Below are 17,950 nucleotides of genomic sequence, written 5' to 3'. Positions count from 1 at the left end.
TTCATGGCTCATTCATGTCAAAGGTAATAAACTGAGTGAACTATTTGTATTAGGACATCTCATCACAAAGCAGCATGATGATGTGCTATGGGCATCTTTGCAAAAGAGGTCTCATTGTTCATTTGTCTTCACTCAACAGTTTCCAGATGCTTCCTAAGTGCTGCATACTGTTAGTCTCTGGCAGAGAGTGACAAATGAGCTAGACACAGTCATTGCCTGTGGGGTTCACCACTAACAGGGAAGGCAGATGTTAAACCTTGAGGAGCTATTAGAATTTGAAATTCTAATTAGAAAGGAGAATATTGTAGACCAACCCAACAGAGAGGGCAAGGTGGTAGATGGGAGTTGGAGCCAAAGGATGGCAATCAGAAAGACAATGATATTTCCTATGTGTAAAAGTCTTCCCTTTTCACTTCCTGAGTCTATCACCCTTTCTAATGCTCTGACCCTTTAATACAGCTCCTCATGTTGGGGTGACTCCAACCATAAAATTATTTTTGTTGTTACTTTGTAACTGTAATTTTGCAACTGTTATCAATCATAATGTAAATATTTGATATACAGGTTATGTGATATGGAACCCCTGTTTTAAAAAAATGGGGTCATTCAACCTCCAAAGGGGTTGAGATCCTCTTATTTATCTGCTTGGTTCTTTAAGTGAGGGTGCACTAAAACCACCAAACTGGACCGCTCTGTGGGTGAAAAGAAAAATTTACTTGAGGAATCAAACTGCCAGGCTGCCTCTGAGAATAGAGGACATCAGTTTGGCAGGAAAGCAAGTGAATTTTACATGACAGTCACCAAGATGGATCTTTAAGCTGATACACGCTATTAAGATTAATCAAGAACTAAATGCCTTTCCCACAAGTGGTTTCCTGGTAAACAAAAACCCACCTCAGGAGATCCCTGAGGAACGCTGAGTTTAGTTTTCTGTTTACCAGTCAGAGTCCTGCCCAGGCCCTTATCTTAGGACACTGTCCTCAGCACTGCTATTTTAGGGCCCACTTTGAATCTAATAGGTTCCTAATGCTTTGTTTTACAATACAGTTTTGCATGTATATTTATTTTCAAGCTCCTTCCTGCTATATAATTGTATGGATAGAGAGGAGACAGGGAAGAAAATGTGATGGAAAATATTCCTTTCAAGAAAAACCTAGAACGTTCTGGAAAAATGAAGGACTAATTTTTATCAAAGAGTAACTTTTTTTTTTTGAGACAGGGTTTCTCTGTGTAGCTTTGTGCCTTTCCTGGAACTCACTTGGTAGCCCAGGCTGGCCTCGAACTCACAGAGATCCGCCTGGCTCTGCCTCCCAAGTGCTGGGATTAAAGGCGTACGCCACCACCGCCCGGCAAAGAGTAACTTTTTTGTCATGTCAAAATTTTCCCTTAATTTGAGGAGGCTATTGTTAATGAGGAAAGCTAGATTTATAAAAATCTAGATCTATAAACACACAGGATGAGTTTGAAGTGCTTTGACCTGCTTTATACTAAACAATTTTCCTAGCAAGGGTATTTTCTGTGGCACAAAATGAAACCACCATCCTGGCACATTTTGTCATGTGCCAGAAGATCCAAATCAACAAGCCGTGATGCCAGGGATTGAAAACCTGATGTGTTGGAGGTAGTTGACTTATTGATTATATATAATATATATCATTATATTAATTATATATTTATTATATATAATGTATATTAATTATATATTTATTATATAATGTATATTAATTATAGATAATATATATATATCACATTGAGGAAAAAATTTGGGGGTTTTGATGGCTGTTCAAAGGTTGTCTGAGATGAACAATCCTGTTGGGGAGAAGTAGAACAGGGAGCATGTCAGAGGTTTGCCGCAGCTGAAGGAAAGCTCTCTACCAAAGTGTTATTCTCTTCTCAGCAGGTTTGTTAGAAACATGCTTCTCAGGTTAAGTTCAAAGAATCCTGTGATGAGTCTATGCGATAGGCACTTCTAGGGTGTGGTGCTTGCTGTCAAAGAATATAGCAAATAACAGCAGGCTTTCTGCATAAGCAGTGTGGCTCCAGTTCAGAATGTTATGAATGGTGCTTAGTAGTGAACCAAGAAGCCAACTAGAATTTCTGAATCCCTGGCATACACTGAGATGATATGAAGTTGAAAGAGACCAATGCTGTCCCTGCCCTTGCTAGGATGATAGTCTGCTCAGGACTAAGCAGTTCTGCTTAGTGTGGAAAGAAATGGCACAGAATGAGAGTGGTAGTGCATGCTTTCAATCTCAGCAATCTAGAGGTAGAGGCAAATGGATCTATATAAGTTCAAGGCCAGCCTGGTCTATATAGTGAGTCCCAAGACCTCCAAAGGATACACAGTGAGACACACACACACACACACACACACACACACACACACACACACACATACACACACACCAAAAAGAAGCGTGAGTTAATAAACAAAGTTCTGCAATGCAGTTATGGAACTGCTAGCCAGAACTGTTTGAGGAATTCCTGAGAGGCAGTATCTAAGCCTGAAGGATGCATGGTGTTGAACAAGGGAAAACAGGGTTTCCAGCTTAAGATGACAAGGACCCACCAAAATAAAAGTAGGGTATTTTTTGTTTGAAAGTTTCACACATGTATATGACTGCCAATCATTTTTGCATCCCACCCTCACACCCAGAACCCTTCTTCTCAACAAGTCTCTCTCCTATTTTATCTGTTTTTCGTATATGGCTCACTGTATTTAGAGTTTCTAGCCCCAGCATGGGTGAACAGTTGTTTACTGCATAATGAACAACTTGTCAGTGGCTGTACCATTAAAGGAAATGGTAACCCCTACCTCAGCAACTGTGAACTGACAATAATCTCTCAGGGAGAAATGGGGGTCTCAGGAGCCTCTCTGTTGTTCATGATGAACCATTGGCAAGCCAAATCTTGTACAGATAACCATAAATGCAATGAATTTGTGAGTGCAACAGCTAAGAAGATATCCTTTTGCTACACATTTTCCCACTCTTTCTGTTGTCTTAAATGATGTTCCTTGAGCTTTGGGAGAGGTGATAAAGCTTTTTGTTGATATAAATAAAAGAAAACCAGACAAAATGTCTCACACCTATAATCCCACTAATAGAGGATGAGGTTAAAGATTAGCCATGAGTTTGAAGCTAGCCTGAGCTACACATAAGTGTATATTCCCTAAAAATAATAAATTTAAAACTGAATGAAAGTAATAAATACTGCATGTTTTCTCTCATACAGGACCTGCATGTGTGTGTGTGTGTGTGTGTGTGTGTGTGTGTGTGTGTGTGTGTGTGTGGTGTGTTACAACTAGAAAAAGAACCATGAGAGGGGAGGAAGCAATCTTCTAAGAGGAATAAGAGAGAAGAGGCTAACTGGACACGTGTGACATGAGCGCAGAGGGGCTATTGAGGAGGAGGAAGGACAGCAGAGTGGCCACTCGGGTTTTCAGGGAGGAGGGAAAGTGGGAAGAAGAACTCTCCGTATGAAATTACCGTAATGAAACACTCTTTTTTGTATGGTGTTCAAACATTAACTTTTTAAAAGACATAAATGCATAAGCCAATGAGGTCAATGAGAACTGGAAAAAGAAGAAATAAGAAACTTGATTCCAAGCAGCAGAATGGACAGCTAAGCATTGTGTTTACCAGTGAACAGCACAAGGCTCCTGAATTCATACTCACACTATCAGAAGAAGGGGCTTTTAAACACCATCACTGGCTGATGCTCCACAAGGCGATCCAATCCCCTTCCCCAGTCTTTCCAACATAGCACATGTCTAGCACCTGTGCTGGAAAGATGCTGAAGGTTTTATTATTGGGGGCATAAAGCAGGCCTCTGAAACAAAGGCAGCAAGTGGAGCTCAGGACTTTGGCTGGAAGTCAAGAGTCTGGCTGCTGAACACCTAATATTACTTAAGCACCTACATATTCTGTGAATGGAAATCTTTTCCCATGGACTTCAACAACTGTGAAGATGAGATGGGCTTGACACTTACTCAAACAGATGAGTAACAAGTTTACCATGCACTGGAGATGGTCATCTGCTGTGTCTACTCCAGTCACTTAAAAACTTCAAAGACAAGCTTTGTGCCATTCTGAAGTGCTAACTATCCCTAAGTGCTGGACATTGTTAGAAATCATCTACAATGGAAGGTAGATATTAATTAATTTTAAAAAATAGCCAGGCGGTGGTGGCGCACGCCTTTAATCCCAGCACTCGGGAGGCAGAGGCAGGTGGATCTCTGTGAGTTCAAGGCCAGCCTGGACTACAGAGTGAGTTCCAGGAAAGGCGCAAAGCTACAGAGAAACCCTGTCTCAAAAAAAAACCAAAAAAAAAAAAAATGAACTGATGCCTTCCTGCCTTGTAGCATTAAGGAGCTGATTTATTTATTTGTTTGTTTGTTTGTTTGTTTACTAAGGCCAGTTGCCAAGGCACAGACCTGTAATCCTACCACTGAGGAGATAAAGACAGGCATATCCCTAGAACTTGCTGGACAGTCAGTCTACTGGCTAAGTACTAGAATCGTAAAAGTCTCAGACTCAAAAAACAATGTGTATGGTATCTAAGAAATGACATTGGAGACTGTCCTCTGGCCTCTCTCTACACATACACATACACTGTCCTGGTTGGCTTGCTCTTGTTCATTTATTGTCAACTTGACACAAGGTACTGCTGTCTGGGAAGAAGAACCTCAACTGAGAAAATGCTTCCATAATCTTGGCTGCAGGAAATTCTGTGGTGGATGCATTTTAATGAATAATGATTGATGTGATTGGATCCATCTTATGGAGGAGTGTGTCACCTCTGGGCTAATGTCCTGAGTTGTATAAGAAAACAGGCTGAGAAAGCCATAGGGAGCAAGCCAGCAAACAGCATCCCTTTGTGGTATCTGTTTCACTTCCTGCCTCCAGTTTCCTGCCTTGAGTTTCTGCCCTGTCTTCCCTCAGCAGTGGAGTTGTCTGCATAACCCCTGACAGATGTCTGCATAACCCCTGACAGTTGTCTGCATAACCCCTAGAAGAAGGCTGTAAGTCTGAAATCAAGATATTGAGAAGACTGCTTCCTTCAGGGGAATACTCAGTAGAAAAATTTCCTTGTCTCTTTTCTAGATTCTCTTGGATTTCTAGCTCATTGGCTTGTAAACCCATCACCTCATTCAATAAGGACATTAAATTGAATTAGAGACTACTTTAATAACAATATTTTAATTTACTTGTCTCTGTAAATACTCTACTTCCAAATAAAGTCACACCTGAAGTACTAGGGACCTATACAATGTGCCTGGGAAAGAGGTATAATTCATCCCAAGATATGAGGCAATAAATACACACAGATGATGGAGCCACAAATGGAAGTGGAACACACTGATAGTGCCTCACATGTGTGTGCTCCAACACTGCCACATAAAATATCTTGAGAAAAACAGAAAGGAAAGAAAGAAAGAAAAGAAGAAAGAGAGAGAGGGGGGGGGAGAGGGAAGAAGGGAGGGAAGAAGAGAGAGAAAAAAGAGAGAGAAAGGAAGGAAGGAGAGAGGGAGGAAAGGAGAAGAGAGGTTTAAGAGGAAAGAAGAAAAGGAGAGATGGGAGGCAAGGTGGAGAAAGGGAAATTTATAGAAGAGTTTAGTGGGATGTGACTTGATCGTTGAGGGAGCTACTGTTGGAAGAGATCAATGTAGTTCTCATGGAACCTCAGTAGGTGCACAGATAGCATGCTGTTATGAAAGATGATTTGCCCTCTTCACTCTCACTTACTTCCTAGTCCTATGAACACTCTTATACCATGCCACTCACCACTAATTTATTCATCGGTAAAGAAAAATATAATCATGACACCTGCAGGAAAATGAATGCATATGGAAATGTATTAAACAAGGCAATGTAGACTCAGAAAGACAAAAATTGCATGTTCTTTCTCATACGCAGAGATATAGGAGATGATTACTGGTACAGGCTATGAAATTAGAAAGGAGAACACGAGAGGGAGGAAAAAGGCATTGAGGAAAAGAAGATAGGACACATGTGACATACAAGCACAAAAGAAGCTGTTGGGAGTAGTGGACAGAAGAGGGCATAGGAGAACAGGGTGTGAACAAAAGCAAATTTTGTTTAAAAATGTCATAATGAAAATTAATACTGGGTATGCTAATCAAATTTTCCTTAATTGATAAAAGTTAACCATCTTCATGCATTTTGTCACAGTAATCAAAAATAAGCTACTTCAAGAAGTTTGAGGATGTGACAGATTTGCTTCCTAGGAAACTCACTGAAATCAGGCACATGAGTATATTCCTGGGTATAAATAGACTAAAGTAGACTTAAATATACTTCCCTCTTAGGTACCAGGACTATGGGTTAGCTTTTCCACAAAGAACTGTGACCTTGAACTCCCCTGCTACCTCAGCTCAGGTCCCTGAACACCAGATATAGCCAAGCTCTTAATAGCTACAAACAGCTGATTTATCCTTCAGGCTACAAATTATGGGGCCAAAGGACATCCAGGATGAGGCCAGGGTCATGAATCAAAAACTGCCTAAGCCAAACCACATACTGAAAAGACCAAAGGCCAGGAGGCAAAAGACAAGTATTGGTGAAATTATTAAGGCCATTCCACGTAGTTAAAAGGGAGGTTTATTTTGTGGGGTAACTTACAAGTGCAGGGATAGGCTACAGGGTCTGGGAAAGGTGTGGCACAGTCCAGTGGTGTTCTCTGGAGAACTCTGCTCGGTCTAGCTCCAGCGTACAGGGTCCAGGAACCAAGAGAGAGCCCACACATCCTGACCTCGGGTCTTCAGCATCCTCTCTCAGCCCCGCCTTGTAGGCGTGACCATTACCGAAGCCTCAGTGGGGGTTGGAACTTCCAAGTCAAAGCTGGAATGGCTACCCACTACAGACAAGTATGAACCAAAAGGAGATAAACAAAAGAGGTCATGCAGTGTCACCAGGACAGACAAGAAGTTGGGTGAGGTGGTGGTGCAAATGTGCAAATACACACACACACACACACACACACACACACACACACACACACACACACACACACAGGAACTAATGACCAGAACAGACATTTCTCAAAAGGGTATATACAAATGGATATCAAGTATGTGAAAAACTTCGACATCAGCAGCTATCAGGGAGCATAAAGCAAACCCAACTCCTCTCACCCTAATTAAAATCAGCATGTGAAAAAGATAAAAGTGAACCTGGTGGTACACACTTTCAATCTCAGCACTCAGGAGGCAGAGGCAGACAGATCTCTGTGAGTACAAGGCCAGCTGAATCTACAGAGAAAGTTCCAGGTGAGCCAGTGCTACATGGTAAGTTCTTGTCTCAAAATAACAATAACAATAACCACTACCTTGGGAATCACTTTTGTACCCTGCTCACGCTCATATCATCCTTCGAATAGTCTAGCCTACTTCTATCAGTCACTTATTGAATAGGCATGAACTGCTTAGACAGACCATGAGTGAGATAACAAACTACAAAAGTTGGCATGCCCTGCTCTGACCTTAGGACCTCACAGGTATGAGGAGACCTATGAAGAGCAGGACATTGACTAAATTACCAAACAACTGAAAATCATTTTCTTTCCCCGGTTTAAACCTCATCCTGTAATAAACTCAGGAACATAGAATCAAATAAATAAAAGATTGTATCTGTGTGACTGCAAAATGCCTAGTTTTAATCAGTCCTATTTTTTTAATCATTAGGTCAAATTAGGTTATATAAACATGGCCTTGGTGGGCACAAGTCAGGAAGTTGTTGAATCTCTTGCTTTCAAACTAATACAGTAAATACATAGATACCAAGTGTTTGCTGTGTGCAGGACCTGACTCGGGGAGAGGTAGCCCTCTTGTCATTGTGATTCTCCAAGCCAGGCATCATTTTCACTGCAGTGTCAAAACCAATAGACCAATATTCCGTGTTCTCTTTTTTTATAACTGTTATGTGAGCTGAGGGAAGGAAATGAAAGGAAGTTTGAATAAAATCAAGAAAAGAAAAAGTTAAATATCTTCACCCTCTAGGGTATAAAATGTTACTTTTAAAAAGGCAAATCTAATACTTAAATATGTTTAATGGTAGAAAAATCTCAATTGGAAAATAATGAAGATTTTTAGAAAGCAGGATTTTGAAACAGCACCTTATAAAATTTAAGATTAAAAAAGTAAAATATAGACAGACAGACAGATAGATCCCAAAGTATTCTGATAGTTTTGTGCCTTTAGTATACTATTTGCAATGTTCTTTAACCCTTGTTTCATCACTAAAAACTACTGGGATAATAGGGGAGGAATTATGAAAGCATCTAGACTCTAATGGCAGTCAATAGCACTCAGCCTGTTGTGAAGGAAAAATATCATATTAGACAAATTTCATGGGCCCGGATCCCAGAGTTGCAGAATTAACTAACAGAACATAGTAGGTATGATCTTGTGTCATTGCAACTTAAGCCTGTAGCTTTATGGTAAGGGAATGAAAAATAATTATCAGAGTGTCCTGACCTCCTCTTTGATTTAATGGGCTTATTTCTAGAAACACCAATGAAAAACAGCACAAGCGTTTGCCTAGGCCAATTATGCTTTATTATAGTTCATCCATTTTCCCTTTTCCACAGGAAATACTGCAACCTAACAGCATTTAACTAAGTTTATATTTTATAGGATAAGCCACACTCATTGTGATTGAGATCGCTTACAAGAGCAAGCCTATGAAATGCAAAAAAGGAAGATGAAGGCCAGGTCTCAGAACACAGTCCACTGATGGCAGTCCAGAACGGCTAGGGATCCTGAGCCTAATGGCCAAGGCAGAAGATGATACTTTTTGTACTATTTACAAAAAGGGCATTTCACCCTCAGCCAATGCAATAGAAACCATTGACAACCATGTCAAGAAAAGACCTGTGTCCCTAGACTGTCCTTTTTTTTAAAGAGTGGAGCAGGGTGGGAGGCTGGGTTTACACAAGAATGTATCTGCCTATGCCCTCCATGAGAGGAATCGAGGTCTTGAACTCTGTCTCCTCAACACTACATGTTTATAGTTGTCCTCTCCTTAGCCTTCTCAGCTATCAAAATGTAGGATTCAAGACAGTATATTTTAACAAATTTCTATTTCTATTGTTAGTGTCTAGTTCTACTTCAAACAGGCTGGCCTCAACTGCCATGTAGCAAGAACTACCTTAATCATCAATAGTCCTGCCCCATCTTCTGCTGGGATTACAAGTTTATGCCACCAGGCCCTGTTTATGAATTTGACTTTTAAAAATTTGCAAATGAATCAGTCATATGCTGCCTTCTTAGGAGTCAGTTTTGAGAGATCATGTCTATTTTTTCCTTCTCTGCAAACTTTTTTTACTTAAAGAGCCTCCTAGTATCTCAGGAGAAGTGTTTTTAAAAGTAGTTCTGGAGCTGAGAGGTGTAGTTGGAAGATTTCCCATGTCCTGGCCTGCCAGACAAATCTCCCCCAAGTAAACACACAGAAGCTTATATTAATTATAATTAAATATATATTAGTTATAACTGCACGGTCATCCTCAAGCCTTTTGCTAGCTAGCTCTTATATCTTAAATTAGCCCATAACTACTTATCTATGTATTGCCACATGTTTCATGGCTTTACCTGGGTCCTTTTACATGTTGCTCCTTGGGAGGCTTCCTGGCATCTCCCTTGCCTCTACTTTCTCTTCCTGCCTGTCTGTTTGGATTTCACACCTGCCTCTAATCTGCCTTGCCATAGGCCAAATGGCTTTAGTTATCAACCAATCAGAGCAACACATATTCACAGCATACAGAAAGACATCCACAGCAGAGAGAGGTGATGGTTCTTTTCTGAGAAACAGGACAATTTTCTGAGAGTGCAAGCACTCTTGATTCTTTCTTTTATATTTTTCTCACTTTATATTTTTAATAGCTTTAATGAGGTTTGAATGACACAGTACATTTCCTGTATTTATACCCACAGTTTGACACACATGTACAACTATGAAACCATTACGTGATCAAGATACGGGCATAGCCATCGTTCCTGAGGGTCCAGAGACACCTTTCAGATACTGACTACATTTGCAGGCAGCTGTCAATCTGTTTTCTGTTACTATAGAGTCACATAGTAATCTAGACTGAGAAAAAAATAGTTGCCAAACAATATACCCACCCTCACCTAGAGACCCATTTTTATCCATATACTCTTGGAGACCAAATATGTCCCATGCAAATTTGTATGTTGAAACTAAATCGCAATGTGGTAGTGTTTAAAGGTGGCCATTTGTGAGGCAGAGAGGTGATGGAGGCTTAGATCTCATGGGCAGGAATAGCTCTAGAGAGACACCTGCCCTTGCCAGTTGTAAGGACACTAACTATGGAGTAGGAAGCTGGCCCTCTTCAGACTCAGTCTTCCATTATCTTGCCCCTCCTTTCCAGACCCAGTCATCTTCCATTGTCCTGTCCTTAGATTTACAAGCCTTCAGAGTGTGAAAAACAATGTTTGCTTATAAACCACCTAGTTAAATCTCACAGTCCAAATGGACAAAGACATTGCCCTTTTCCTTTTACATGAACCTTGATTTATACTTGAAAAGACCGTGAAATCTCTAAAGAACTTCCCTCTAGCCTTTTGTGCAGCTAAGTATTGCTATGTGCTTAAATTCCTAGCAATTGCCCACATCATCATTTCCTCTTCTCCATTCACTGGCAAGGAGAAGTGTTGTATGAATCTTTTGGAAAGATGCTCAAAGGAGACCGACTTAACTGTGAAAGGGTCTTTTTCCCTTTTCTCTTATTTCTTTTCCTGCTGTGTGGAATCTGCCTGTAATAGCAGGGCTTGGCCTACAAGGTTACTTTGAAAATTGAAGCTTTCACTTACTTTGTGGAGCAGAGAGACAGGCCTGCATCTCTGACAACACTGGGAAGCATCTGCTCCCACCCTGCATTTCTCCCATCTGGACCTCTTTTATGTGAGAGTGGCATCAATTCCTTGTTTGCTTAAGCAGCTCTCATTTACCTTGTTTTTCACATGCTGCCAACTACGTCTTAAGAGAAATAGCCATGCTTCTATTTTCTGCTCTCTTGCAGGAGTCCCACCAGTGCCCTCTGCTCTTATGTCCATTTGCATTAGCTACCTGACAGAGTTCTTCCTTTACTCAGATATGTTTCACTTATCTCCAACAGGGGATTGGTCACTTTGCTATGGTGAAGCCAATGTCCTCAAAAAAACAGTGAGCAAGTTATTGCAGAAAACCTAATCACCCAGGCTCCCACACAGAAATTCCTCTGATGGAATGGACTAGTTTTCATGGCGGTAACCTTTTACATGAAGGAGTTTTGTAAGTCATAGGTCCTTCAACATATTCAAAGTGATCAAGGGTAATCCACCAGACATTCTTTCCTCCATGCTAAGAAAAGAAGGAAGTATAAAACTCTAGACCTCCATGTTGAAAGAAGAGTGTTCTCAGGGTAAAAGGAGACCTCCCAGGGGCCACTGAGATAGCAAGCCTGTGTTTGATTCCAGGAACCTGTGTAAACATGGATGGAGAGAACCAACTACACAAAGTTGTCCTCTGACTTCCACTTGTGTGCTGTGGCATGCATGCCTGAATTTCTCTCTTTGTCTCCTCCCCCTTTTAGCATTTCTTTCTCTCTCTCCTCCTCTCAAATACACACACACACACACACACACACACACACACACACACACACACACAGAGCCAGCCACCCTGCTCCACTCTGGTTGATCATAACGAGGCTGGGACATTGCAAGAACAGATTCCAGGTTCTCGTTGAACTCTGCACAAACAGAAAATTAGAAAGGGCCTGGAAGAAGAGTGTGTTTTCTGCCTCCAACTACAAATGAGCTCATTCATCGACAGTGGACTGCAACAAGCTCCTTCCTGGTCTCAGAACTGGCCATCCTTGCTAGGCCACACTCCTGAACAATTCACATTCCTTCTGGAACAGGTCCTTCCTCAGCATTTAAATGCCCGCAGGAAGCACCTTGGAAATCTGAGCAGCAGCTACACTGCATGTTTGTGTAGTCCCAAGCCCCTGAGAGGCCTGGGAAACACAAATCTGTTCTAGTGGCACCACTAGGTGTTCTTGGTTCCCCTAGTCTCAGTGCCACTCCCTACATTTAATTTCCTCTCTTTGAAATACTTAGTGTGGTGATTTGAAAGAAAATGGCCCCCATGCAAATGGCACTATTAGGAGGTATGGCCCCTTGTGGGAGTAGATATGGCCTTGTTGGAGAAAGTGTGTCACTGTGGGAGTGGGCCTTGAGGTCTCCTTTGTTCAAGTTATGCTCAGTGTGACAGACCACTTCCTACTGCTTGAGGGTCAAGATCTACATCCCACCTCTTTGACTCCCAGCTCTTTCTCCAGCGCCATGCCTGCCTGTATACCACCATGTCCCACCATGATGATAATGGACTAAATCCCTGGAAGTATTAGACACCCAGTTAAATGTTTTTCTTTATAAGATTTGCCATAGTTGTGGCATTTCTTCACAGATAGAAACCCTAACTAAGATATAAGTTGGTCCCAGGACTGGGGTATTGCTCTAATGGGAATGACCATGTATTTGTCTGAAAGAACACGGACCTTGAGACTGTGGATTCGAAAACAATTGAACACTTTAAATGCTTCTTAAAGGGCCATTCTGCTGCATAAGAACATGGAAAACAGTGGTGGGGAAGGTGATTTGAACTGTAGGGAGCTGGCTTAAGATCTTTCAGAGAAGAATTTTAGTGTTGCCTAGAGATCATTCTTGTGATATTTTGGAGAAGAATGAGGCTGCATTTTGCCCTTGTCCAAAAAGTCTACTTGAGGCTATCGTGAAGAGATTTGGATTCATCCTGCTGGCAGAGGAAATTTCAAAACAGCCTAGTATAGATTTTGTTGTGTGGTTATTAGTGTTAATGCTAGTGAAGATTTGTAATGACAAGGTTAGCAAGGAAAAATACAAGATGTAGAACAATTTGAGGAGAAAAGGAGCACCAAGAAGTGGAATGGAGCTACGTCCTGTATTTGAGGAGATAAGCAGATTGAAAAAATAGAATAAAGGGATTAGTGACCTCAGAGACATTATGGGCTAAGGAAGAAACCTGGTGCTAAGGAAATTCCCAGAAATCCACAAGGAGGACCCCAGATTAGACTACTAGCAACAGTGATGAGGATGCCTGAACTGGCCTACCCTGGTAATCAGATTGATGAATTACCCTAACTGTCATAGAGTCTTCATCTAGTAACTGATTGAAGTGGATGCAGAGATCCACAACCATGCACTAGGCTGAGCTCTGGGAGTTCAGTGGAAGAGAGGGAAGAGGGATTGCATGAGCAAGGGGGGTCAAGATCATGATGGGGGAAATCTACAGAGACAACTGAACCAAGCTCAAAGGAACTCACAAACTTTAGACCGACAGCTGTGGAACATGCATGAAACTGGACTAGACCCTGCACATACAGGAGACAGTTGTGTAGCTGGGTCTGTTTGAGGAGCCCCTGACAGTGGGATCAATATCTATCTCTGGTACATGAGCTGGCTTTCTGGATCCCATTACCTATTGTCAGACACCTTACTCACCCCTGATAAAGCAGAGAGGGCTTTGGTCCTGCCTCAACTAAATATGCTGAGATTAGCTGTCCCCCATGGGAGAACTTACCCTGTTGGAGGAAGGAATGAGGGGGGAAGGGGACAGGAGTGGAATGAGGAATAAATTTCCAATGAATTCCAATGAAATTCCTTATGAAAAGGAATTAAAGAAAGCTTAAATCCAGGTATAGTGGGTCATGACTTTAATCCCAGCACTCCAGAGGCAGAGATGGGCAGATCTCTGAGTTTGAGGCCATCCTGGTTTATTTACAGATTTAGTTTCTGGACAGCCAAGCTTAGGCAATGAAGGAAACCATTGAAAACAGAAAGCTGGTGAAGGTGTAATTGAACAAGGAGGCCATGTTCCAGCCCCAGCAAGCAGCAGAACTTGGCAGCTTCAGCCATGTGGTTCTGGCTTTAGAGTCAAGAAGAGAAGAAAGGGGCTATAGAATTTTCCTCCATGACTAAGAAAATCTGCCAAGGCCAGGCATAAGTCAGGGATGTCCCTGAATGGAAACCTAGAGAGGCCATTGCATAAAGCTGTAAGTTGAAGGATGGATTGCCTTGGAGACCCCAAGAGTTGAAGATGCCAGAGCCATGGGATGCCTGCTGAGAAGAGCTGCTGTCAGAGAGTAGAAATAGCCCAAGAGAAAGAAGTGTGTTGCAGTCAATAAAAATGAGAAGAGTTAGAGATCTGAAGAGCATTTTGACATCAGACATGGAGAGGCAGAGTTTGGAGTTTGCCCAGCTGATTTTCAGTTTTGCTTTGGTCCAGTATTTCACCACTATGTTTTGGAATAGGAATGCATATCCTATGTCATTATGTGTTGGAAGTGTATTATCTGCTCTTTGATTTTGATTTTACAGGAGATTACAGTTAAGAGATCACTTGACTCTCAGAAGAGACTTTGAGCTTTAGACTTTTAAATAAGTTTGAGACTGTTGTAAACTATGGGGACTTTTGAACTTGAACTGAATGCATTTTTGCATTATGATGTGGCTACAAGCCTTTGTGGGCCAGGGAGTAAAATGTGGTGGTTTGAAAGAAAATGGCCCCCAAAGATTATGGCAAAATTAGGAGGTTTGCCCTTGCTGGAGTAGGTGTGACCTTGTTAGAGGAAGTGTGTCACTGTGGGGTGGGCTTTGAGTGCTCATATATGCTCAAGCCACACCTCCTGAGATAGACCACTTCCTGTTGCCTGCAGCCAAGATGTAGGATGCATTTTCTCTCTCTCCCTCACTCCCTCTCTTCTTCCTCTCTCTCTCTCTGCCCTCTCTCTGGAATCTTTGGGAGGTGGATCCTTGCTGAAGGAAGTATATACCTCAAGTAAGACTTGAGGTCTTGCCTGACCTTGTGCCTGTGGTGATATATTGTTCCCCCCAATATGTTATGCATCCTAATGAAGCTTATCTGAGGATCAGAGGAAAAAGCCAGCCACTATATTAAACATAGAAGTCAGGCAGTAGTAGCACATGCTTTTAATCCTAGCATTTGGGAGGCAGAGATCCATCCAGATACCTATGAGTTCAAGGCCACACTGGAAACAGAGACAGGTGTGGTGACAAACACCTTTAACCCCAGCACTAACCATAGAGGTCTGGAAGTCAGTACAGACAGACAGGAAGTGATGTAGCTGGGCAGACAGAGGAAGTGAGATGGCAGGACAGAAAGGCACACAGGTGTGGGTATACAGGAAGTAGGTTTCTTTGGAAGCTGAGGAGTTGGTAAGGTGGCATTGGTTGTGGCTTGTCCTATTCCTCTAATCTCACAGTTTTTACCCCAATATCTGGCTCTGGGTTCTTTATTAATAAGACCATTTAGCAATTTGTCTTACATCTGCCTTTCTCTCTCTCCCTCCCAACCTCCCTCTCTTCCTCCTATATTTCCTGTATGAATGCCATGCCTTCCTCACCATGATGCATTGCACACCTTCAAGAAATATAAACCAAAATAAGCCTTGTCTTCCTATCAAGGTGTTTTAGAATAACAACATAAAAGTAAGAAATCCCTGCTGTGGGATGTTCTGTACGTTAAATGTGTTGCTCTGATTGGTTAATAAATAAAACACTGATTAGCCAGTAGCCAGGCAGGAAGTATAGTCAGGACATGGAGAGAAGAGAATTCAGGAAAGTGGAAGGCTGAGGAGAGGGACGCTGCCAGCCACCATGATGAGAAGCAGATGTTAAGATACCGGTAAGCCACGAGCCACATGGCAACTTATAGATTAATAGAAATGGGCTAATTTAAGATGTAAGAACTAGATAGCTAGAAGCCTGAGCCATTAGACCAAACAGTTTAAATAATATAAGAGTCTGTGTGTTTATTTTATACGGGGCCTCCGGGACTGGCGGGGCTTGGCGGGGGCTGGAGAGAAAGTTTCCAGCTACAGATCCCCCAGAAATATTAGCCTTTTTCAAATACTATTCATTAATGCAATGATAGAGCCAAAAAGGGCAAATGCTTTGGAGTGAGCATCACTCTGAGCCCCCACACAGTGTCTTATGACCAGCTTCCTACTCTGTCTTGAGACAGCCACTCCACTGGTCACTATTGCTGCATTTCAGATATAACTGCTCTCCCTACCTTTAATGTCCTTCCACCTATCATCCCTCCTCAGCTAAATCCCATCCACTTTCTGTGATGAGGGACAAGAGTCAGCTTTTCTACAGACCTTGTAATGATGCCTGGAAGAGAAACTGGGTCATTTCTTCTGGAGTTTCCACAGCACTCCATGTCCTTATCTCCTCTCACCGGCATTCTATCTTTCTCTAAGTTCCCTATCCAAGTATGCCACTATACAAGAGCAGAAAGCTCCCTTGCTATGGCAGAAGACCTCCATTTTGCATGATGCCCAAGAGATTCTGCTCAGAAGACAGCCCCACACTCAAATCCAAAGACAAAAAGTAAGAAGGAAGTATTGTAACCAAAACAGAACACTTTGAGTCTGAAAGTCCTAAGTTGAGCTTGAACAGCAAAGACTTTGTTAAATCATTTCTAGGCACTAGATTGCCAAAGATACAATTATCTGTGGATAATGTGGAGGGTATTCCTGGCCTTTCTCTACATATTGGATTTTAATTCTCTCTTAAATAAATCTCACACTCAATGGGGGTTTTGACAGTCCTGGGGCCATTAATGAGAAAGCAAACTCTGGAAACCTAATTATCAGCTCAAAAAACATCCAGGGACAGCCATGTGAAGGTAAAGTGTGAAATCTGACCAGTGAATCATTCAGAGTTTGCTGTGTCTAGGTGTTTCCAACTAATGTAATCATTTTTCTCTAGGGGGCATTTCAAAGAATGGCATTTAAAGTGATCAGAGAGTAGATCAAAGGAAACAAGAGTAGCTAATTTTATACAGGCATCATCAAGCAGAGAAATGAGTATAATGACCTAGGGGTCACTAGTTCCCACCAGATTCCTCTCATTTTCCAACAAACAGCCATTAAATCTGAAGATGCAGAAAACCTCCTTTCAAAGGAAACAGTGGAAGGTTGCAATAAAAATTGTGTGTTGGGGGTTCCATTGTATATTATTTGTCATTCAAAATAAAGTCTTTAGCTGACAAAGCTGTGTCTTTTTTAAAGATTTACCTTCTTTTTAATGGGTGTGTTCTGTGTGCGTGTGTGTGTGTGTGTGTGTGTGTGTGTGTGTGTGTGTGTGTGTGTGAGAGAGAGAGGGGGGGGAAGAAAGAGAAAGAGAGAGAACAGAAGAGGACCTAGAGTTACATACAACTGTGTGTCACCCAATCTGGGTACTTAGAACTGAACTCGGATCCTCTGCAAGAGCAGTACACACTCTTAACTGCTGAGCCAGTTCTCTAGCTTCTAGCAGCATATAGCTTTTAACACACATTAACAACAAATTTAACCTGGATTACCAGCTCTTCCCAGGGAACTCAGTGATAATAATACATCTAATAAGGCTAATTATTTTAGTATCTTTCCCTTTATAATATGAAATAACAAATTATTTTTGACTCTTCATAAGATCTATAGATCTCAGAGACAGTTCTGCATGCAATAAATAGTTAGGATTCAGTGTGGCAAGAATGGAATCTGACCATGGGGTCTGCCAGTTGCCAGCCAGGAATGAGCTCATAGGGCCCTAGAGGCACCATTTCCTGGATGGATGTCTTAAGAGTTTCTATTGCTGTGATGAAATACCTCAAAAAGCAAGTTGGGAAGGAAATGGTTTATTTGGGTTACATTCCTAGATCATAGTCCATCCATTGGAGGAAGTTATAACAGGAACTGAAGCAGGGCTGGAATCTGGGAGGCAGGATGTAGCTAGAGATTTCCTGCCTGGCCCACAGTCAGGACAAATCTCTATCACCTGCCAGTCCCACAGCCGCTCAAACCCGACCAAGTAAACACA

This window comes from Peromyscus eremicus, chromosome 6 (assembly GCF_949786415.1).
Source record: "Peromyscus eremicus chromosome 6, PerEre_H2_v1, whole genome shotgun sequence".
NCBI classification, from domain to species: Eukaryota; Metazoa; Chordata; class Mammalia; order Rodentia; family Cricetidae; genus Peromyscus; species Peromyscus eremicus.
This window is presented reverse-complemented; position numbering follows the sequence as displayed.